This window comes from Camellia sinensis, chromosome 4 (genome assembly GCF_055761805.1).
Source record: "Camellia sinensis isolate YWXY chromosome 4, ASM5576180v1, whole genome shotgun sequence".
NCBI classification, from domain to species: Eukaryota; Viridiplantae; Streptophyta; class Magnoliopsida; order Ericales; family Theaceae; genus Camellia; species Camellia sinensis.
Window position 1 is genome coordinate 43,318,692 of NC_138964.1, and position 24,970 is coordinate 43,343,661.

Genomic DNA, 24,970 nt, shown 5'->3' on the forward strand with positions numbered 1-24,970 from the left:
AGCAGTAATGTTTGTAGCAGACTGAAATTGTACGCTTTTATTATCGCTTTAGCTGTGAGTTGCCCCTCCAGTTATGGGTATGGGTTTTCCTTAAATATAACCTTAATGTTGGGGGAAAAAATATTTCTTTTTCAACATCTATCTTTTGTTGAGCAGTGTCTGTCCTTCAGCTCAACATGGTCAGGCATTTGTTCAGTTATGGAATTTGGTGTGTAATTTGTTTCGGCATACTTGTGTTGATGAACCTGTCGATAGGTGGACCGGTGAAAGAATGACATATAATGGAGTGAAAGTGATATATTACCACATCAATCTAAGGGACAAATGGCATGAACTACGTGGTTTTGTGCGAACAATGGTGGAAACAACTCTGAACCACTTACTGGCTAAGTGTTATGGTTTAGTGGCCCACTTGCAAAGGATTGTGCTTGCGTGAAGTGGACAATTTTCATTAATTTTTATCTCATAATGATGAGGGACACGCGCCACCATGGTGAAAGGAAGGTCGACAGGGAAGGTTCAATATTTGGTAGAGTTTGAAGATTGAAAGTCAGGAGGTAGTTATTGTGGTAGTTATGGTGGAGAAGTGTGAGATCATGCAATAATGGGCCACAAAAAGAGTATAAGGATATCAAAACCCACGATGTTGGCCGAAGAATAGGACAACATCATCAACAACACAAGTTAAGAAGTTTATAATTCTTGCATAATTTAGGAGTAGCTTTATCATGAAACGAATAGGTTCTTCTGAAAATCATATTCAAACCCACGATGGTCTCCTGTTTTCTATGGTAGATCTTCAACTTATACATTCCTTCAATGTTTCATGGCATCAAACCATGTCCAAGCAAGATTCTTTTGCTGTTCTTCGAAGCCCAACTTTGTGAAGCAAGCAAAAGGTGCTTAGTTCTCTTCTTATCTGTCTGACCATTTAGCTTACCATCATCGTAAGTAGAGTCTTCCAAGTACCATCATTGGCGTTATAGCGATCCCGGGTTTACCCTTGTTGTACAGTGATCCGGATATGTGTCCGTAGATGTTGGTAGTTGTTTATTATCTTGTTTGCATCCTTTTTACTTCGTATTTGAGTTATAGGATGTGTTGGGCAGGTTTGTTACAGGTTGATTGAGTTTAGAAACCAAAACTAGTTGCCCAGATTTTGACCTGTCCGCTCGAGCGGGGGTGTTGGCGCTCGAGCGGGAATTGCACCCATCCAGTATTTTCTGTGCAGTGTTGGACGCTCGAGCGTGGTATTGGCCGCTCGAGTGGGGTTGTGTGAGTGCCGCTCGAGCGGGGAGTTGGGAGCTCGAGCGGAGACCTGGTTCTGTAAAAGTTATGGGAGTGTGTATCCGCCGCTCGAGCGGGATTGTTGGCGCTCGAGCGGGAGTCTGTGAGTGACGCTCGAGCGGGGTGTTTGACACTCGAGCGGGTCGACTGGGTTTATGTTCCGTGTTTTGACTTTTCAAATCACTTTTTCACTTTCTCTTCTCTCTTCTACTTTTCCAAAAAACACCATTGTTGAGCCTCTCACTCTAGAACTCTACCTTCTCTCTAGGTTTTGATCTAGTAGGAGTGATTTGCTCACCTTTGGCCTTTACAAAAAAGTTGTTGATCGTCGAGGGTTACTTTTTAATCTGAAAATTTCGAGATTTGGAGCACGTTGGGTTTTGTCTTCTTCCCCCTTGGAGCTCCGAATTTGAGGTAGGGATACCCTACTCCTCTCTGTGGATTTTGTCTTTAAATTTCGGTATTTTGAGATGTTGGGGTTGGTTTGGTAATCTTGTGAAGATTTGGGGCTTTTGTGTTATTTTACAAAGGTTGGGGTTTAATTTATAATAAACCTAAATGTATTTGTGGTATAGAGAAATGGAATAAATGTTGAATCATTGATGAAAATGGGACCTAAGGGTTGAAATGGTAATTATGGAAAATGACCTAATTACATTGTTGATTAATTGGGATAATTAATTGTGAGAAATGAGGAAATGAAATGGAATTGTTGAGATTGGAAATGTATGGGGTTAAAGGGTGTAGATGAATTGTTATCACACACCGAATTGAAATGTTGATTGAATATCTATTTGTGCATTTATTTTCTGTTTAGAAATAATTGCTTTGGGCTATCGGTGGAGGATAGTCGTGATTGTTGTAGACAATGCATGGTGATTAGGCAAACGGAAACTAATCAATGGAATGTGTCATGGAATTTGACGGTTGATAGAATACATTAACTGTATGTATTGAGTGATAGTATATAGAACCAATGTGTTTGTATACGTTATGTGTAGAGGAGGAGATGGGGGATGTACTCCGCGGTTTAGGGGAAGATGGGGGATGTACCTCTAAACCGGATAGTATTGGGAGAAGATAGGGGATGAACTCCGTAGCTACAGCTCATATGCTTGTCTAGAGAAGTGAAGATAGAGCTCATATGCTTATCTTTGTGAAGTATGGATACAGCTTATATGCTTATCTGTGAATATGGGATATTGTTGTTATACATATCTGTTGAGAATGTGGATATAGCTTATATGCTTATCTGTGAATATGGGATATTGTTGTTATACATATCTGTTGAAATGATGATAGAGCTAACATGCTTATTTGTTGAAAAAGAGAAAATAAAAGGTAACTTGGACTCATAAGTCGTATGACATAAATATGTGATTTATGTGAATGTATCAGTGTTGGCCATCTATCAATTGCCAATCTTTTAGTCATTGTTCATGGTTGGTTTAGTATATTTCTACTGGGCTGTGGTTCACCATATATGGGAATATCATTTTCAGGTACAGGTAGCATGCCACCTCCAAGGGTTAACTTGGAAAGCTAAGTGTTAACTTGGAAAGCTGTAAGCCCATAGGGCATTTGCTTTTGTTGTTAACATGTAATACTTTTGTAATGAAACTCTGATACATGGAAGAATGTGGAACTTTTACATATCACTGCATGGCTTATTTGACGGGTTTAATGTTATTATTTTGAGGGCGTTACAACTTGGTATCAGAGCGTACCGGGTTCGAATACTTTGGGTACGTAGGAAGTGATTAGGATCACAATGGGTTTGTCTCGCTTGATAGAGACTTAGATGTAGTGTCATATACTATGTGCTTAATTGATAACATTAATTTCTAGGATGTTGATTGGATCCTTGGGTTTCTGGGAGTCTTGTTGGAAAAGCACTTGATCAATGCTGTTTCTAACCGGAACTCTAGTAACGCCTCGGGACTATCATTATCCGGAAATGAAATTCGCCAGTGCTTATGTGTTTATGTGCTTACGTGGAGTGAATTACAGTTGTCCATGCATTAGGACGTGAGTGTTTAGTTTCGGCACATTTATGAATGTGCTAATGTTCTGTGTTACCTTTATTAGGATGTCAGGACGAGGAAGAGGTGCTAGGCGTGGTAGACCTGCGAGGCAGGAGGTACCGTTACCAGAGGAGGTTCCGGCAGTGCAAGAGGGAGTTGGTCAGGCCAATGTGGCCGAGCCAGTGGGTCAGCAGGCCATGGGTGCCTTGGCCAGAGAGATAGCAGGAGCTCTGGGTATTCTTAGAGCTGGGAATTAGGCAGCTGAGGCCGGGCCTTCTTTCTTGAAGAGGGAGTTTTTCCGATCTAATCTGGATGAGTTTATCGGGGATCCGAAGGAGCCACTGAAGGCTGATGAGTGGTTAGAGCAAATGAGTAAGACGTTCGAGATGCTTGGCATCGAGGACGGAGCACTGAAGTGACCTTGGCATCCTTCCAACTGAAGGGAGATGCGGGTCAGTGGTGGAAGTATGAGAAGGCTCGTGTTGGTGGTACTTGGGAGGCGTTTGTGAATGCTTTTCAGGAGAGGTTTTTGTCTGCAGCAGCTAGGGAGAAGCTGAGGGAGCAGTTTAGCCGGCTTAAACAGCAGGGCTTGTCAGTGGCCGAGTTTGAGGCTACTTTTACCAGTCTGTTCAGGTTTGCGCCTGAACTGGTGGCGTCTGAGGAATGCCGTTGCTATGAGTTTGAGCGAAAGTTGAGGCGGGGCCTCAAGTTGAGAGTTGGTGGGTCTTATATCCGAGAGTATAGACACCTGGTAGATGCTGCTGCTCATATGGAAATTATGATGCAGGAAGAGGAGGAAGAACAGAGGGGCTCCAAGAGGGGCCAAGATGGTCAGGGTGATGGCAGGAGACAGAGGGGTTATAACCCTCAGCAGTCTCAGGGAGCAGTTTCTAGATCGACCTTTCTAGTGCCGAGTGCAGGCTCGGGGAGAGGCAATCAGGGGGAGTTTGCTTGTTACAAGTGTGGCCAGCTAGGTCACAAGGTTTCAGTTTGCCCGCAGAAGGGTGGGGGTCAGAGAGCTGCTTCTTCTTCAGCTAGACCGCAGAGTCAGAGTTTGGGCAGGGGGCAGCCCTTGTCTTGTTATCAGTGTGGACAGCCTGGGCACCTGAAGAGGTTTTGCCCGCAGTTGAGTGCCACTTCGGGAGCGTCTGGTTCTAGGCAGACGCAGGGTCTTCAGCCAGCTCAGTCTGTGCAGGCCTCGAGGGCCAATCCAGGAGCTTCGTCATCCCAGTCTGTGCAGCAGTCTTTTGCTCCGAGAGGTGAGCAGGTAGACCAGGGGCCTACGGGGCGCGTGTATGCTGTTACCGCGCAGGATTTAGTACCAGCTTCATCGGTAGTGAGAGGTACTTTTCTGTTTTGCAACTCGGTTGCTAATGTGTTGATAGACACGGGTGCATCTCATTCTTTTGTATCTGTTGCATTTGCATCTGTTTTGGAATTGGAGTTAGCACAGTTAGCTTCTCCTATTTGTGTGGTATCGCCTTTGGGTGGTGAGTTGATCTTGAAACAGGGTGTTCGAGGTTGTGATATAGAGGTCGCCGATTATAGGCTTCCTTTTCCGTTTGTTGTCATGCCCATGAAGGGTTTTGATGTTATTTTGGGTATGGACTGGCTATCGTCATACCGGGCTGTTATCGATTGCTACCGCCAGAGGGTCACGTTATGCACCTTAAGCGGGGAGTGGTTCCATTTCTTGGGAGACCGGGTTGGTAGTGTTTTGCCACCGGGGTATGATTCGCGAGGGCGAAGTGAGCTTAGTGGTCTATTTGCTAGCTTTGAGAGTAGTGAGTGTGATGAGACCCAGATTGTGTTGCCAAGGGTGGTTTGTGAGTATTCGGATGTCTTTCCGAAGATCTTGTTAGTTTGCCACCTCATCGAGAGATAGAGTTCTCTATTGATTTAGTGCCCGGCACGGCGCCGATTTCTATGGCACCTTACCGTTTTGCTCCAGCGGAGTTGGTTGAGTTGAAAGTTCAGCTTCAGGAGCTGTTAGATAAGGGCTTTGTTCGCCCTAGTGTTTCGCCGTGGGGAGCACCGGCCCTCTTTACTAAAAAGAAAGATGGTGCCTTGAGATTGTGTATTGACTACCGGAAGTTGAATCGGGCTACGGTTAAAAATAAGTACCCTATGCCTCGTATAGATGATCTATTTGACCAGTTGAAGGGTTCCCGTTGTTTCTCTAAGATAGACTTGAGATCGGGTTACCACCAGTTGAGGGTCAGGGAGGAGGATGTTCCTAAGACGGCATTCCGTACGCGGTATGCCCATTATGAGTTTCTGGTGATGCCATTCGGGCTTACCAATGCACCGGCAGTCTTTATGGATCTGATGAACCGAATCTTCCGGGAATTCTTGGATCGCTTTGTAGTCGTTTTTGTGGACGACATCCTTATCTATTCGCCTACTGAGGAGGAGCACGAGGCACACTTGAGAGTGGTGCTTGAGTTACTTAGAGCCCATAGGCTGTATGCCAAGTTTGGGAAGTGTGAGTTCTGACTGAGGGAAGTCAAATTCTTAGGCCACGTAGTATCCGGGGAAGGGGTGTCTGTTGATACATCCAAGGTTGAGGCAGTGCAAGATTGGGCACAGCCTAAGAGTGCGTTTGAGATCCGCAGCTTTCTGGGATTAGCTGGGTATTACCGTCGGTTTGTGAAAGATTTCTCCAGGTTAGCGTCACCGTTGACTAGACTGACTCGGAAGGGAGTCAAGTTTGTGTGGAGTGAGACTTGTGAAAAGTCATTCCAAGAGCTGAAAGTTAGATTGACCACCGCTCCGGTGTTGATTATTCCGGAGAGAGGGTTGGGTTACGCGGTTTATTGTGATGCCTCACGAGAGGGTTTGGGTTGTGTGTTGATGCAAGAGGGGAAAGTGGTAGCTTATGGCTCACGTCAGTTGAAAATACACGAGAAGAATTACCCCACACACGACCTAGAGTTAGCAGCAGTGATCTTTGCCTTGAAAATCTGGAGGCACTACCTTTATGGTGAGAAGTTCGAGGTGTTCTCGGACCACAAGAGTTTGAAGTATTTGTTTACACAGAGAGACTTGAATTTGAGGCAGAGGAGGTGGATGGAGTTCATCGAGGACTATGATTTTGAGTTACACTATCACCCGGGAAAGGCCAATGTTGTGGCCGATGCCCTTAGTAGGAAATCCATTAGTGATGTAGCTAGTATAGCCATCCGAGAATGGGAGATGTTGGGAGCACTTGGCGAGTTTGATTTGCTACTGGGTGAATCTATTGAGGCTGCGGCCTTGTTTTCTGTTGTTGCGCAGCCTACACTTGTGACTAGAGTGTTAGAGGCACAGAGAGGTGACCTTGAGGTAGAATCCCTCCGAGAGAAGATCTCCAGTGGGACAGTTGAGAAGGGTTTGACGGTGTATCCCGACCTGAGTGTGAGATACCGAGACCGTTTGTTTGTATCGGAGTCTTGCCATGAGGAAGTACTCCGAGAGTTTCACCATTCGCGCCTTGCGGTGCATCCGGGAGGTACTAAGATGTATCAGGATTTAGGTCGCCAGTTTTGGTGGCGGGGTATGAAGAGAGATGTGGCTGTTTTCGTATCGAAGTGCCTTACTTGCCAGCAAGTGAAGGCCGAGCATCAGAGGCCAGCGGGTTTGTTGCAACCCTTGCCTATTGCCGAGTGGAAGTGGGAGCATGTCACTATGGACTTCGTTGTAGGTCTTCCGAGGACTCAGCGGGGTAGTGATGCTATTTGGGTGGTTGTAGACCGGTTGACTAAGTCGGCGCACTTTATTCCTATGCGCGTGAGAGATTCAGTAGATCATCTAGCCGACTTGTATGTTCGGGATGTAGTGAGATTGCATGGGGTCCCAGTGATGATCGTCTCAGATAGAGATCCTCGTTTTACTTCTAGGTTGTGGCAGAGCTTGCAGAGTGCCTTGGGCACTACGTTGACCTTTAGTACGGCCTATCATCCTCAGACTGACGGGCAGTCCGAGCGTACTATTCAGATCCTCGAGGATATGCTTCGGGGTTGTGTCCTGGACTTCGGTGGGACGTGGGAGAGGCACTTACCATTAGTGGAGTTTGCCTACAACAACAGTTTTCAGTCTAGCATCGGTATGGCACCGTTTGAGGCCTTATATGGCCGACCGTGTAGGTCTCCAGTTTGTTGGGCCGAGGTGGGTGATGCACCTTTGTTGGGTCCGGAGTTGGTTAGGGAGACGACGGAGAAAGTTGAGCTTATCCGTAGGAGGCTTGTTACAGCCCAGAGTCGACAAAAGAGTTATGCCGACCGTAGGAGGAGGCCTTTGGCGTTTGAGGTAGGTGATCATGTCTTTCTGAAGATATCACCTAGGCGAGGCTTGATGAGGTTTGGGAAGAGTGGGAAGTTATCCCCTCGGTTTATTGGTCCTTTTGAAATCCTTGAGAGGATTGGCGAGGTTGCTTATCGGTTAGCTTTACCGCCGCAGTTGTCCGGAATTCATGACGTGTTTCATGTGAGTATGCTTCGGAAGTATGAGCCAGATCCATCACATGTGTTGGATTGGACCGATTTAGAGGTAGATGAGGATGCCTCGTATGAGGAGAGGCCGGTTCGGGTCTTGGATAGGCGGGATCAGGTCCTGCGTGGCAAGACCATTCCTTTGGTGAAAGTCTTGTGGAAACATCACGGAGTGGAGGAAGCCACTTGGGAACGTGAGTTGGAAGTCCGTGAGAAATATCCGGACTTGTTTGTTGTTATGTAATCTTGTGTTTAAATTTTGAACTATTGTTGAACTTAAAAGCTTTTAAATATGTCTCAAGTGTGAAACATTGAAAATGTTTTGGTTTATTGGAAGTATGTTTTGGAACTTGCCTCATATGGAAGTTGATTGTAACATTATATATGTTGAATATGTTGTTGAAATTGGAAAGGAAATGCGTAATGTTAATGCATGTTGAAAGTACATATGTTGTTTACATATTGTGAAATGCCTCTTGTTAAAGGGAGGGGGTGACCGGTAATGGGTCGGATTGTTGAATGTTAAAATGTAACATTGTTTAAAATGGAGAAAAACTGGTTTTTGAAAACTTGTGCTTAATTTCGGGGACGAAATTCTTTAAGGAGGGGAGGTTATAGCGATCCCGGGTTTACCCTTGTTGTACAGTGATCCGGACATGTGTCCGTGGATGTTGGTAGTTGTTTATTATCTTGTTTGCATCCTTTTTACTTCGTATTTGAGTTATAGGATGTGTTGGGCAGGTTTGTTACAGGTTGGTTGAGTTTAGAAACCAAAACTAGTTGCCCAGATTTTGACCTGTCTGCTTGAGAGGGGGTGTTGGCGCTCAAGCGGGAATTGCACCCATCCAGTATTTTCTGTGTAGTGTTGGACGCTCGAGCGTGGTATTGGCCGCTCGAGCGGGGTTGTGTGAGTGCCGCTCGAGCGGGGAGTTGGGAGCTCGAGCGGAGACCTGGTTCTGTAAAAGTTCTGGGAGTGTGTATCCGCCGCTCCAGCGGGATTGTTGGCGCTCGAGCAGGAGTCTGTGAGTGACGCTCGAGCAGGGTGTTTGACGCTCGAGCGGGTCGACTGGGTTTAAGTTCCGTGTTTTGACTTTTCAAATCACTTTTTCACTTTCTCTTCTCTCTCCTACTTTTCCAAAAAACACCATTGTTGAGCCTCTCACTCTAGAACTCTACCTTCTCTCTAGGTTTTGATCTAGTAGGAGTGATTTGCTCACCTTTGGCCTTTACAAAAAAGTTGTTGATCGTCGAGGGTTACTTTTTAATCTGAAAATTTCGAGATTTGGAGCACGTTGGGTTTTGTCTTCTTCCCCCTTGGAGCTCCGAATTTGAGGTAGGGATACCCTACTCCTCTCTATGGATTTTGTCTTTAAATTTCGGTATTTTGAGATGTTGGGGTTGGTTTGGTAATCTTGTGAAGATTTGGGGCTTTTGTGTTATTTACAAAGGTTGGGGTTTAATTTATAACAAACCTAAATGTATTTGTGGTATAGAGAAATGGAATAAATGTTGAATCATTGATGAAAATGGGACCTAAGGGAAATGGTAATTATGGAAAATGACCTAATTACATTGTTGATTAATTGGGATAATTAATTGTGAGAAATGAGGAAATGAAATGGAATTGTTGAGATTGGAAATGTATGGGGTTAAAGGGTGTAGATGAATTGTTATCACACACCGAATTGAAATGTTGATTGAATATCTATTTGTGCATTTATTTTCTGTTTAGAAATAATTGCTTTGGGCTATCGGTGGAGGATAGTCGTGATTGTTGTAGACAATGCATGGTGATTAGGCAAACGGAAACTAATCAATGGAATGTGTCATGGAATTTGACGGTTGATAGAATACATTAACTATATGTATTGAGTGATAGTATATAGAACCAATGTGTTTGTATACGTTATGTGTAGAGGAGGAGATGGGGGATGTACTCCGCGGTTTAGGGGAAGATGGGGGATGTACCTCTAAATCGGATAGTATTGGGAGAAGATAGGGGATGAACTCCGTAGATACAGCTCATATGCTTGTCTAGAGAAGTGAAGATAGAGCTCATATGCTTATCTTTGTGAAGTGTGAATACAGCTTATATGCTTATCTATGAATATGGGATATTGTTGTTATACATATCTGTTGAGAATGTGGATATAGCTTATATGCTTATCTGTGAATATGGGATATTGTTGTTATACATATCTGTTGAAATGATGATAGAGCTAACATGCTTATTTGTTGAAAAAGAGAAAATAAAAGGTAACTTGGACTCATAAGTCGTATGACATAAATATGTGATTTATGTGAATGTATCAGTGTTGGCCATCTATCAATTGCCAATCTTTTAGTCATTGTTCATGGTTGGTTTAGTATATTTCTACTGGGCTGTGGCTCACCCTATATGGGAATATCATTTTCAGGTACAGGTAGCATGCCACCTCCAAGGACATAGCTTGGGAGGCTAGAGGCGGACATCCTTTTGTTGTTTTGTTTATTTTGATGTATTACATGTAAATTCAAGCCAAGGGCTTAATGTGTAAATGAGTTAGCACTCTTTTGTTGTAACTAAGTGTTAACTTGGAAAGCTGTAAGCCCATAGGGCATTTGCTTTTGTTGTTAACATGTAATACTTTTGTAATGAAACTCTGATACATGGAAGAATGTGGAACTTTTACATATCACTGCATGGCTTATTTGACGGGTTTAATGTTATTATTTTGAGGGCGTTACAGGCGTGGCACAGGATTATATAGGCAGCATTACGTTCAACCTGCTTTAAGCATACGCTCACCTTCGCACTCGTCATCAGGTCATGATATAAATATTGCACTAAATCAAATGCAAAGAAACAAATTTGAGTTTCTTATTTTGTTTTACAATCTGTTCCTAGTCTTACATGTATCGTTGTTTCTTAAAAGGGAGGCAAATATCGTGTGAGTTGTAGGTACATATACACTCGACTTTCTTCTATCACACGGTTCACGTGAGCCAAGAATGGTGCTATACATCTTCATTACTTGAATGAAGATTAGTTGATTACCATTGACATGTATACCTTTGTCATGCACCAAAAATCGTATGAACGTCCCTGGGTTTTGCCAAATGCATATTTCCAGTTCGTTCTTTTTTAACTTATGACTTCTCCTTATTTGAAATGTTTGCTTCACATGATTTACATGTTCCACAAATGTTTCACATATATCTATGTAAAGTACAAGCATCCAAAACAATATCCAATATGAAGGGTTGAGATGCCATGGCAGGGGGGTTTAAGTCAACATACATATACAAAACAACATTCATTAGTTAAGTGAGGTGTTGCCTTATCGTCACCATCTAAACAGATAATGACTGTACGACCATTGAGGGAACTTGTTGAAGTGATCTGTTAATGTTGCAGGAATTACTGTTAGTGTGTCCTTTGTACTTGGATATTGTCGATGCAGTGGGTTGTACACGCAATTCACCAGTGGCAGGACTTTCAGGTCGCACTACTACAAAAATAGTTAAAGATCACACTTTGACAAATGAAAATCTCACTTTTATTGAAAGTGTGATAAAAAAAAATTAGATTGATATTTTAATCACATTTAATTTAATTAAGTGTGATAATATTTATTTTTTATGTCACTTTTCAATTAAGTGTGATTATATATATATTTTTTAATCACACCTTCTAATTAACATATGGTCATATTTATTCTTTATGTCACTTTCAATTAAGTGTGATTATATATAAAATAAAATTTTCAATATTGGCGCCAATTCTGGTCTCACCCACGAATAGAGAGGCACAATTCTTCCTTTTTCCAAACAAGATAGAATTTCTAACACGACATGACTCTTCCTAAGATAGAATTTCTAACACGACATGACTCTTCCTTTCCAATTCTCTTTGCCTCTCTTTCTGATTCATTAGCCCTAATTCAGTTTTCTTAGTCTGTCATCTATGAAACCACCATCTCTCTGGTCTATGGAATTGGCTCCCTCTCTCCCTCTCTTTCTCTCTTTCTCTCTCTCCCCCTAAAAAATGCTCTCTCACTTACCTTTTCGCACGCACATGAGCACCTTCACCACCAGCAGCATCCTTCACAACCGCACCTACAATCGCATCGACGACTACGACTATCTATTAAGTTCTCTCTCTCTCTCACTCGTTTGTTGCTCTAACTCTGCCCCTTTCCCTCTCATTCTAATTTTCGAAACCCTAACAAGTGATTTTTTAAGGTTGGGGTTGGTCAAAGTCGTCTATCTCCTATGCGTAAAGTTTCCCTCTTTCTCTACCTCTCTAAGTTTGTCTATAATTTTAATGCTTGAACATCCGTTACTGTGATCAGGTAAGTTTGTGCTAGCTGAGTAGTTTTAATTGGTGTTGATTGTCATTTTGATCCATGTGAAATCTGCCAATTTGAACATGTATATATTGATTAGAATAAAATTGGCAATATTACTATGAGCTTTTACTGATGGGTCTTGTGTTTGCAAAAACCCTTTGTTATTAGAGTTTTATTTATTTATTTATTTTTAATTCTTTGGCTTTTGATCTCACTATACAAGCCGCTCCATTGCTAAGTGAATCAACAAATATCATATAGTTTCATATTTGATATGTTGAGGGCCTGATCAATTCAACAATTTATAGGTGGTATAATTCAAATTGGATATGCCTTAATTCAAAAAACACAATTCCTCCCTGCACAGACACCCCCCCCAAAAGAGAGAGAGAGAGAGAGAGAGAGAGAGAGAGAGAGAGAGAGGATAATTAATTGAAGTCAATTGATTTGCAAATTGCTTAAGGCCTTTTTTGGAGGTTACTTAAGGCCTTTATTGATTTGAAGGTGATCAATTAAAACTTTGAATGGATTTTTATAATTTAAAATATCCATTTTACAATTTGAAATTGTCTTTCTATTTGCTTTTTGTAGTGCATGGCGAGGTTGGATAAGTCTGGTGATAGATTTGTATAAAGGTAAGTTGTTGCCAGTTAATTCCATTTTTCTTATGTGTTTGGATAAGTTTGTTTTATATTGCATCAATTATGTTAATGTAAAATTGCCAGATAGTCAAACCTAAACATCTTCTGTTTTTGAGTTTTTTGTGACTGCATATGTTTATAAGTAGCAAACAATAATGAAGACCACCAAGAAGATGGTATTTATTGTAGACGTGTATCATTTTGTTTGTTGCGTCTAGATATGATTGAAATCTACATTATGATTTATATGTTTTCGTATTTTAGTCTGATTTCAGGAAGGGGAAAATACATATAATGAGTTTCTCAAAAGTTGCAAAAAAAAAAAAAAAACTTCGTTCTTAAATATATATATTCCAATTGCAAGTAGAATTTATATTTGTTTGTGATAAGTTGACGACATTTTTTTTTCACCTTCTATAAACTGTCTATGTGGACTGTGTTTGTGAAGGGAATTTGATTTTAGAAATTTCCCTAACGGGGGAATTGAGTAAATAGTTAGCAAGATTTTTATGGAGATTCTCACATCTTCCTCGGATAATAATAATTGAGCTGAATTTTCAGTTACTTTATGGATATATTAATGTAAATTAAAAATATAAGACATGTATATGAAGCATTGGCCATAAGTAGGATAATTAGTTAGACAATGTGCAATTACTACTTTCTCTTGTAGGAGTTCTTTAATCATGGTGTTTGCAGTACTCCTAATTTTTTTTCTTTAATATTGATTTATGCAGTCAACAAAGAGGCATTTAACAAAGAGGCTAGAAAACTTAGATTGGAAGCTTGATGAGCAGAAGGAAACATTTAAGCTTATTGCAAATGATATGGGTAACATTTTTTCTAGTTCAAGTCTTGATGCATGATTTTTTGTGATTAACATGCACTGAGATCCTGTCCACCCAAGCAAGAGGGTCTTATTATCATGTGTGACATACTTCTATTCCACTTTCCCTTAGTTATGCATTAAGATTGATAGAGGATCAACTTTCATTTCATTATGGTCAGAGAATCACTCGGTTAAGGTTCTATGGACATTTCTATATTAGGCCCTTAGTAGCAGGAATCGTTCATGCTGCTCACGATTCTTCGTCAGAAGCGCGATTCTGCGCTTCTAACTCAAATTCGTTGAAGAATCGCGATTTTGATGCAAAAGAAACGCGAATCTGATCACAAATCTGTCTTCTTCTCAGTCGGAGCTCCATCGCTGGCCATCGCAAGACCTACATAGGCCATCGTAGACTTCTCCCTTCCTCCTCACTGGTCTTCGCGAGTTGTACACAGGCCATCGCGACTTCTCTCTCCTCTTCGCTGGTCTTCGTGACGTCTCCCTCTTCGCTGGTCTTCGCGAGTCGCACATTGGCCATCGCAACTTCTCTCTCCTCTTCGTTGGTCTTCGCGAGTCGCACATAGGAATGGCAATGAGGAGGGGCGGGGCCGGGATCACCCTCCCCGTCCCCGATCCCCGATCACAGAACTTCCCCCGTCCCCGGCCCCGATCCCGGACGGGGATCCCACTACCCCCCCACCCCCGCTCCCTAACGGGGATCGGGTTTCCCCGGCCCCGAAAATCCCCGGCCATCTACAACCCACTTGAGCTCAAATACAACATCATCAACAGATCTTCAAAAGAAATTAACTCCAGAAAAATTAAAAAAAAAAAAACATCAACAGATCACAACACATTAACAGATCTTCAAATACAACATCATCAACATCAAAAAAAATCAACAGAGAGATCTGAGTAGAGAGAGAGAGAGAGGTTTGAGAAAGAGATCTGTCGTAGTGGAGACGAGAGGAGGAGGAGGAGGCGGCTGAGGGAATGTCGTCGTCGTCGGAGGTATCGAAGGAGAAGGAGGTGGCCCTCGTCGTCGTCGGAGGAAGAGGAAGAGGAGTTGGCACTCCTTTCGGAGGAGGAGGGTCTGATTCGATGAAATGTCGTCGTCGTCGTCGTCGGAGGGAACGTCGTTGTCGCCTGTAGACACCTTATTCAGCAATGATTTTGAATCTGTAGACACCTATCTGCCATTGATCTTCATCACAAGATCTCCACAGGAGAGAGAGACAGAGAGAGGGAGAGAGGCTGAGAGGAGTGTGATGTGAGTGAGAGAGAGGGCTAAACATATAATATAATATATATATATATATATTATAATAACTATACGGGGGTTTAGTCGGGGCGGGGCAGGGCCGGGCCAGGGCCGGGGTTGGGGAACCTATCCCCGTCTCCGGCTCGAAAGTCATCGGGGATTTAATTTTTAATACCATCCGCGGCCCTATGGGGATAATTTTCGGGGAAAAACCGTTCCAATCGGGGTCGGGGGATCGGGTCCCCATCGGGTTGGATTTAAATTGCCATCCCTGGTCGCACACAGGCCATCGCGACTTCTCTCTCCTCTTTGCTAGTCTTCGCGCGACGTCTCTCTTTCTCTCTCATCTTCTCTTCTCAGATTAAAGATATATATATATATATATATCATATACGTATAATGTATATATATATATATATATATTTGTCTTTATAAATATATGTTTTTATTTATATATTATATATAACCTTTATAAATTATATATATATATATCTGTTTTAATTTATATATTATATATTATCTTTATAAATTTATGTGTATTTATTTATATATTATGTTTATTGAATTAATGTTATTATGCTATTTTTTTTTAAGAAAATAACATAAAACAAATAATTTTTAACAAAAATATTTTAGAATAAATAGATAAAAAAGTAATAAAATATTTTAGAATAAATTAAAAAAATTCTAATAAAGTATATAATTAGAATATTTTGACATATAATTTTTTATAATTCTTATTTATTTATAACATGTATAGTCCCATAAAAAAATAAAATCTTACAATATATTTTTATATATTATTTAAAATATATACAAACCCTCCTAACTACTGATTCTTGGAATGTCTACGATTCCACGCTCTCGCTCCCGCTCCTGCTCCCGCTCCCGCTTCGTGCAACTAAGATTAGGCCTTGTGTAGAATTTGATTCCAGTGGAGAAAGGTTAAGAACCTGCCAAACTCCTAAAAAACTGAACAAGAAGAAGAAAAAAGAAACTACTCAAAGAATGAGAATAAGAAGAAGATAGAGAAGTAGAAAAGATTCAAAAAAGTGGGGAAAAAAATGTGGTGAACAGCCTTGCTCTCCCACACATTGATTCCTCCACCCTATACTTTGTTGACATGAAAGTTTTCAAGGTGCAAGAACTGGTTCCTCTTCCTCTATTTCCTTACTTTACATGTCATTTCTCTCCCACACCCCTCCTATCCCCTTTATTATATTTATTTTAGTTTGAGCTCAAAATTTTATAGGGGAAATGATAAAAAAATTAATTGCAAAACTCTAGAAAGATTTGACCATCTCTGAATATAATTGCACTATAGTTTTTAAGGTTTTGCAGTGTAGACTTTCATGGACGACAATTAAGAAATACTAAAGGTTGGGAGGTGTAAGGTTGTCATGAAAGTGATTCTTTGGATTAGGATTTTGAAAATGGAATCAACTGAAGTCTAAATATTCCTATAGTTTAAAAATTTGAATCTAGGTTACACCTGAAGACATAAGGAATGCACTGATATTTGTTATATTAATTGCATTGTTATCACCTATGCCAGTTGAAGAAGGGGTTTGTGTTTGATTACATTGATGGAGAAGAGGACAACAATGTCACAAGTTGCACTGATATTTGATTAAATCATTATAGGTTTTACCAGTAGCCAGGATTTTCTATGTTTGCCTATGGTGTTTTTCTTTTTTTTTTTTCTGTTTGTTTTTACTTCCTTCTTTGTTTTGCTTCCTTGGTCAGGATTTTGCATTGCTCTTGACATCACTATGTTTTGTTTCGTATTTAGATTTAGCAAGCGAAGAAGAAAATAAAATGTAAAAAAACTTATTTTCCTTGTTTGGTTATAATGCAAAATATGGAGGACAAGAAAATATATGATGGAAATGATAGAATAGTTTTTATTTTTTATTTTTAATGTCACGTCGTGAATTTTAATTACTCGAAAACATTACCAAAGCCTGTAAATTTAGATCTTTTTTTTTTTTTTTTTTTTTTTTTTTTTTTACAATTATCTATTACACTTGAGTAATAGAAACATCATAATACATGTTCTCTCTCTCTCTCTCGATGAATACAATAATAATTATAATACATGCTAAGCTTCTGCTGCGAAGCTACAAATCAATAATTACAAACATCAATGTGCAACACTCATTTTTTTTTCATCTACGATAAAATTATACATAAAAGATACAAGGACTCCATAACTCTTTGACTAATCAATCCAAATTTCTCTTCCTGAAAAAGTTTAAAACAACGATGGGTGAGCACTAATGCCCAGTAGGAATTTCATAATTCTACAACAATAGCTAACACATAGATAGAAATGATCATGCATGCAGAGTGATACCATATAGTAAGGTGATATTTTTTAAGTTCCAAAATATTATATGAAGAGTATCTTTTTCTTAAAATTTCATTTGAACCTTTAATAAAACTCACTGCCATATATGTAGTCTCTCATCATTAACAAGCCATAAATTCTCTTTGAAAACAAGCACACTTAAGAAAGAACATTAACTTAAATTTATTCACCCGATTCTAAATTATTCCTCATATCATTTCCATTTTAATATTCCTTATTTCATTTCCATTTTTCCCTTATACTATTTCCAATTAATATACTCCATAACATCAAAATCCAAAGGATTAGAGTTCATCATCACCAATCCCTAATCCAATTACAATTTCATTTTCCATTCCCTTCAAATAATTTCTATTTTCATTTTCCTTTCATGCCAAATTACACATCAAATTGTAGTTTCACGAGTTCATCACATGTCACACATATTATACCGACTCAACATGTTCCTCAACACGTTCCACCTTTAGCTGACTTGATACGGCAGGACAACGGGCACCTAAACTCAGAACACCTTTTAGTTTGAAAACATCCCCACATTTGCCGGCTCCATAAACGGCGGGGACGTGGACTCTCAAAATTATCCGTTTTTCACATTTGCCGGCTCCAGAAACGGCGGGCTTGTGGACACCCAAAAACATATTCCCACATTAGTCCGGCAGTATGCACAAAGGGCAATTGGGCACCTTGACTAGCCGTGTGGGTACCAATTTCAACTCACCCAACAGAACCCAACACAACCTAACTCAACTCAACATGATTCAACACAATTCAACATAGTTCAACACAATTCAACATAATCAAATACAACTCAATATAATTCAACATAATTCAACATTACAATTAGTGGGCAATGCCAACATGTCTTCCATTATTTCCGTAACACATTAGTTCAATACATATCCACCATATATTAAAATTCCATTTACATAACAAATACAAATATGTTCCATGACTTTCTTCATTATCCATCAAATCATTCATTGTTTGTTACGAAAATATAACAACACATCCATAGAGGCATAAAGATTCATTTTTAAAGTGTTCACAATCATTGGGTTCAAACTATTTCTTTACTTCTCCATATTACTATCAAGTCTTCAAATTCAATTTCTACAACACATTGATTATCAATTACTACACAAGGTTATAAATTAAATCTCCAACATTTAATTTCTTTGATATGACTCACTCATATTACACTGTCATATTTCACAATATCTCATTTATCATTGTTCACACTCTTCTTAACCCAACATTAACTTAATTTCATAAATTTAATGTTAATTGAAGTATTCTTCATTTTCTAAAAACAAACTTCATAACTAGAGTTGAACATCAGTTCGGGCTTTTCGTTTTGAGGTATAAAATCACTGTCCAACTACACAATAAAATTCTTAAATCTTCACTTCATCATCTTATCACAAATTCCATATCATCCATACCATTAACAAATTTATTTACCCAAATTTAGTTTCATATTGTAACATAATTTAAAAGATTCACAATAATAGTTCAATCGCAACTTTTACATAAATTTCCAACCACTTCCAAAATACAATTAAACTTGTATATGTGCAATTTAATACCTTAATTTCATAATACTACTTTCAATTTAAGCAAAACCATCTTCTATTTTCATGAACCAAACTAGGGTTTCAAGAGAAATTGAAACTTTTATACACCCAATTTCATAAGCCCATAATCATAACCCAAAAGTTAAACCCCAACATTTTAAACCCTAAACCCCCAATCTCATGGTTTATAACAATATGCTCAAAAATATAAGTTTTGGTGTTTATATAAAGAAAATACCACAAATCTATCTATAAATGAGAGTATTGAAGAAGAACTAGAACCCCTTCCTCAAAGAGTAAGCACAAAAACTAGATCAAGAGCAATCCCACTAGTCCCAGAAATTTAGACTCAACCAGGAAAACCGCTCGAGCTTCCAATCTTGCACTCGAGCAAGCAGTCCAACAAGGCCAACCGTTCAAGCGAACACTCTTGCGCTCGAGCGGAAATTCACAACTCCCAGAATTTCGGACAGACTGCAAAAGTACTGGAAGCCTCACAAGGTTGCTCGAGCGTCAACTCTTGCACTCAAGCGGAGGGGAAAAAAATTTCTGGAGTGTTACATTTAAAACCTTTAGGTGTTTTTAATTCTCTTCATTTTATTCCAATGTTTCCTTGCACCAAATAGAGCCTATTGCATTTTCCCCTAGCAACTACAAATACACTAGCCATATGGTTTCCGTTAGCACGTGAGTTGGATGTTACATATTTTGATTGCATTCCTTATTGTTCATATATATATATACATTATTTATTTATTTATTTTTAATTTTGTTGAATGTAGTACAACCATCAATTGATTATGTGCCTATCATATTCTTAAGCCAAACTCATTCCCAATCATTCTTTGTCCTTTTAGAAAATTTTGGGTTTTGTTATATTTGAAATGGTTAAGTAAAGGAAAGGAAAATGTTAAAGCATACATTAGAAAGGAAACCATTTAGTAGCAATACTATTTGTTTTACATTGGTCATGTTCAAATTGTCACTTGATTCAAGTGTAAAATTGTTAACTGTCATATTATCTAAAAATTGTAACAAAGAGGGTAACTCTATTATTTATACCTACCCCCAAAAAAGCTCTATTATTTATATCATCTACATTTCTCACATATGGCCCAGTTAGTGACTTTATAATGATCCAAGAAGACTTGAAGTTGGAGGTGGTCTTGTGAATCAAATGTCTAATGAAATAATATAAGTAACGATCATCCTGAATAGAATTTAGTAAAAACTAGAAAGGTTCAAGAAGGTAAATTCATGGATGTCCTGGCATCAGCTTATGCAATCTTGGGTTTTTGTGTGTGGCAAATTTAAATCAAGGTGCACAATTTGTGTTGGAACTTCATTTTGATCTCTCTTTTTCTTTTCTTTTTTTTGGGGGAGAGGGAGGGGGTGGGTGGGTTAAATGTTTATACATTATTTAGAGGCTAAATTATTATAAAGACAAAAATAGGACTTACCTAATGTTGAAGTTCGCTATGCTGTTATTTAAAATGCAATTGCCTGCTATGCATGTAGGAGTTTTGCTGTAGTTGGGGTGGATCTCGCTGTTATGGGCATTATCCTAGCTGTTGCAATTCCAGCTGCAGTGAAATCTGCTGGTCTTGAGCTTGATGATATCCACCTGTTTGAAATAAATGAGGTATTGGATTCTCTTCATCATTATAATTCCCGTGTTCAGTTCAGTATTGTTGGAAATTAGGTCAGATTTGACCCGACCCATAACCCATAGAATGTTAAAATTTGATTCCACATTTTCTCAAGATACATTTTCACAATTTAGATATTGCCTCTGGAAGTAAAACCTTGTATATTAGAGAAGTCCATCTTATAATGTTCGTGAGAATAATCTTTATTACATTGAGTGGACTGATACTTGGCTTAGTATTTTGGGGCATGGGTTCTAAAAGGTAATTTATTATTTCTTCTAGTTGTTAAATGAAATTTAACTATACTGTTTACACACTTTGCTTTGTTTCAGCTGTTTATCTCTATTATGTGATTTCTTGCTTTTGAAATCTAATTTTGAACATTGACCCTTCACTTGTTTCTTTCCCAATTGATTGGGACACTGTAGACACCCCATTTTTGACTGCCCTTACGACTTGGGCGCCACCGATTGCGCACCCAATGATGAATTTGTATATGCTTGTCAAATGCTTGAAGTCCTCAGCAAAATGCCTCAACTTTGAGCCTCAAAACCTTATGAACCTCTTGCCTTGTTTTTGGACCAAAATAGCAGTTTTTCAAGCCTAAACATCTTGGGACCTGCAGACCCACTAGTGTGGATTGCCAGCCACTAGTGTGGACTGTCGGTCACTATTTTTGGCCTGCCGGCCGCTTGTGTGTTTTTTCAGATCTTTTTGCCAGCTGTGCTAGCTGTTTCCACAGATGCATGCACCAGTCCAAATGTGTCTGTATAGATATTTCTAAGGTGGTCTAATGTTTTTCTATATATAAATGACCTCCCCTCTTGTTTTCAAGGATAGAAAAATTTGAGAGCAAAATTTTTTCTCTCTCCACACTTCTCTCTCTCTCTTGCAAGTTCTTCACTCTTTGCCTATACACTCTAAACCAAACCTTGTGGTATTTGTGCTGAGGTGTTTTTGTGCTTGCATTTAGCTCTTGAGGGTGTGTAATTGTTGGTTTGTAACTCAAAAAGGGTATCCCTCTTTAAGAGGTATAATTCTTAACTTGTTTCCCTTCTTTATTTGCCATCTTTTATATTGTTTTTGTACTGTTTTTACACTGAATTTCTAAGTTGAAATTTGTGGTTTAAGGTCATTAAGGGTGGAGGGGTGGATCACCTTTCTTTGCACTTAACTTCTTAAGCCTTTGCCCTTGTGTTTCCCACTTTTCTATTATCTTTATTTTGAGCTTTTATTACTGAATCTTAGAGTTTTTTCAGAGGCTAAAATCATGTTTTGAAGTTCCAAAAATGGAGGGGGTAGCCTTCCCTCCTTGTGCTTGCTTACTAGCTTAACTTGCTCCATGTTGTAGCTTATTCTTTTAGCTCTTTCGACACTTCAATTCCAGCACTATTTTAGCCCATTTTAGGACTATTTTTTAGGTGTTTGTTTCGATCATGCTTTGTATTGTATGCTTGTAGTGTAATGGTCCTCATAGGTTTGGTGGATTAGGCCTTAGCCACCAACCTATTTGAGTTGATAGTGTTTATTTCTTGCTTTCCATACTTGTTTTCATCTCTAAATCACCTCTACAACCTCCCCCATTTCTTAGCTTTTTCTTTGTTTTGAAAGTTGTTTCAAACTAGTTGCTTGTTTAAAGCTTGAGATAGAGGTATCGTGCTTAATGGTTTAATCCCTTTGGGGGTTCATTACCAACGGCATGGTGTTTCTCTCATGCCCAAAACAACTCTTTGTTTGATGCTCCTTTCCATTAGAGGACTTAAAACTCATTTTTGGACTCAATGAATTAAGGAATGGATGGTAATTAAAATGAAGTCATAAAACTTGGACTGAAGTGGAACAAGATAATAAGCTAATTTGGTGCTCAATCAGATGTTAATTGAACACATGGAGACTTGAGTCATTTCATACTTGTTAGTGATGAAATGGTTCAAGTTTCCAAGGTCAACCACTTCCCTTGATCAATCCATGATAGGGAGGAGGTTTTGTTGGTCATTTGTTTTGCATTTATTGAAATTGTGTCCTTTGATTCATAAGTCATCACGAAATGAAATTGCATCGATTGATGACTTGCGAATCAAGTCCACCCCTCCTTTGACCTGTTTGATGATAAGGAGAGGCAGGGTGGACAAACATCTCCTGAGAATACTCTGGTTTGTGCTTTGTTTGTCCTATATTGCTGCAAGAAAAAACATCAGTGGCTGGCAGACCACTTTTACTGGAGAGCAACCCACTATTAGTGGCCTGTCGGCCACTTTTTCAGTCAAGCAGAGTCCTTTTTTTAGCAGAGCAGAAGATAAGGTGAAAAAATAGTGCAATTTTCTAACTGTGCAACAAAGGCATTCCGGTAGCAAAACGGAGAGCATTATCGGGTGGAAATCCACATCCATGCATGAGCCATCCCTCGATTCTCGAGATCCGTGAAGTGATGTTGTAATTTTAGTAATGTATACTTAGAGTAGCGAGTTTGTAACTAATTAGTTAGAATGGCTAGTTAGTTTTGTATTGTAATTATTTAATTAGCTAGAATGGTTAATAAAATTTGCTATTGTAATAATTAGTTAATTAGCTAGTGTAGTTAACTTATTCCAATTCGGTTTGTAATAGTCAGTTAATTTGTAGTAACTAGCTAGGGTTATTCATTCAGACCCTCTTGTGCGAGGGCAACAATCTAATAATGTGTATGTCTTCCAACCCAACGTCTTTCTCCCTTTTATTTACTTGCTTATAGTGGGTAGTTTAGAACATCATGTTTCGTTTAGCATTTCCCATGTTTGCATTCACTTGTCTTGCATGCATCGAGGCTCGGTTCATCATTCTAACAAAGCAATGTAGTTTACATACTTTGTTGAATACGTGTTTAAACTGCATGCTATCAAGTTGTTTCAAATGACATAACTCGTAGCCGAGCTTTTTAGTTGCATATCGTATGTATTGCATTAGTCATATCGCATTAGTTAGGAACATGCATTTTTCTAATTAGTTTGCTTTGTTTGGCTTGCCTTGGAGTATTAAGTGAGCATTTTTGTGCTTTAGCATATTGTATGAGTGTGATTGTTGCCATGTCTAGCATGCTTGCCATGAGGCTAATTGCTTAAATGCTATACTTGTTTAAATGCCCGTGGATGAAGGCTAATTGCTTAAATTGGAATAATTTGAGTAATGTACATGTGATATCACTTTTTTAAGTGGTACATATTCGAAATAATTTTCAAAACAAACATGAAATCAAATGTTCCAATTTTTACAAATTAGTCTATACTTGTGTGCAACACATAGTAAGGTTAGCTTAATAATGAAAACAAGAGCATATAATGTAAATAAGATTTACATCATGATTAGTAGAGGTCGATCTTTGATCGGGCGAGTGGGGTGCTCAAGTCATGACATTCCCCTCTCGTACCTAAGTTTCCGAGCCGAGACAATCTTGGTGATGACGGACACGTGGCTTTTGGTACGAGTCATGGGTTTCCAAAATTTGCCAAAAATATTTAGGTGGCGACTCTGTATCTAGCAAAGTAGTTCATTTTTGGCATTTTCTTATTCAAAATCGATTTTCCAAAAGAATTATCGGATTTGGACTCATTTGTGTTTATCTATCTCACATTGCACTTGTGTAATCAGATTCAGAACCACGAGAGTCTGAATTGTAGGGCTAGTCGTATCCGAAAGGAGCACGAAAAGTTGAGCTACAGACATTAGGTTTGGTATGGTTTGGTTTATCCTCTGTTCATTTCTTATATGCAAATTCATATCTGATTAAACCATTCAGTCTCTTAAGACTTAAGAATGAGAAATTCTGAGAGAACTGATTGTTTCAATCACTTGATATGACTGAGTCAGTGCTAGCTGAATTGTACATCTTTGAATAAAATGGGCCAATGCTGTGAGAAAAGACATGATAGCTTATGCTGAACTTGAAATTTCTTTGATAGGCTTTCTTGAGGATGAGCTGTTTCAAAATCTAGAAACTAGCTTTGGCAAATGATGAGTTTGTTGTATCGTTAGTCTCACAATTGTTGGGCTCAATGGTCTTTTCTTTGGATATGGATCTTTGTTATAAATGTGGATAATGTTGCCCTGGCCTTCTATGGTAGCTACCTTGTAATTATTTGTTAGAATTGATGGAGAAGCCATACATTATTTTTATTGATTTTCTCGTCTGTTGAACTGTGGTGTTCAAAGTGTTATACTATATATAGTTTGAATCTTGTGCAGGGACTCAACTCATAACTTATATGTTGTCCTGGGAGCTCTTTATGCTTCATGCTTGTTTGTTGGAGTCAGTAATGCTTCCTCAGTACAACCAATAGTTTCAATTGAGAGAACTGTATTCTAGAGAGAGAGAGAGCAGCTGGAATGTACTCCCAATTTCCTTATGCTGCTGCCCAGCTGGGTATCTTGATATTGAAGCTATGTTTAATTTGATTCGAAGCATGACCCTCAATAGAAATATGTTTAAATTGTCTAGATTGGTTGCATATCACTATCATGGCAGTACCAATGAGCTTTATTGTTTAGGAATTCCTTGTTG

At 39.2% G+C, this 24,970-nt stretch overlaps 1 long non-coding RNA gene across 1 annotated transcript; it reads left to right on the forward strand.

The window, feature by feature from the left end:
- The first annotated feature begins 13,487 nt into the window (after positions 1–13,487).
- LOC145823315 (uncharacterized) lies at positions 13,488–24,904 on the forward strand. The gene is made up of 3 exons (XR_014365604.1): positions 13,488–13,583; positions 20,306–20,429; positions 24,655–24,904. It is a non-coding gene; the product is annotated as an uncharacterized LOC145823315 (long non-coding RNA).
- Positions 24,905–24,970: the final 66 nt, after the last annotated feature.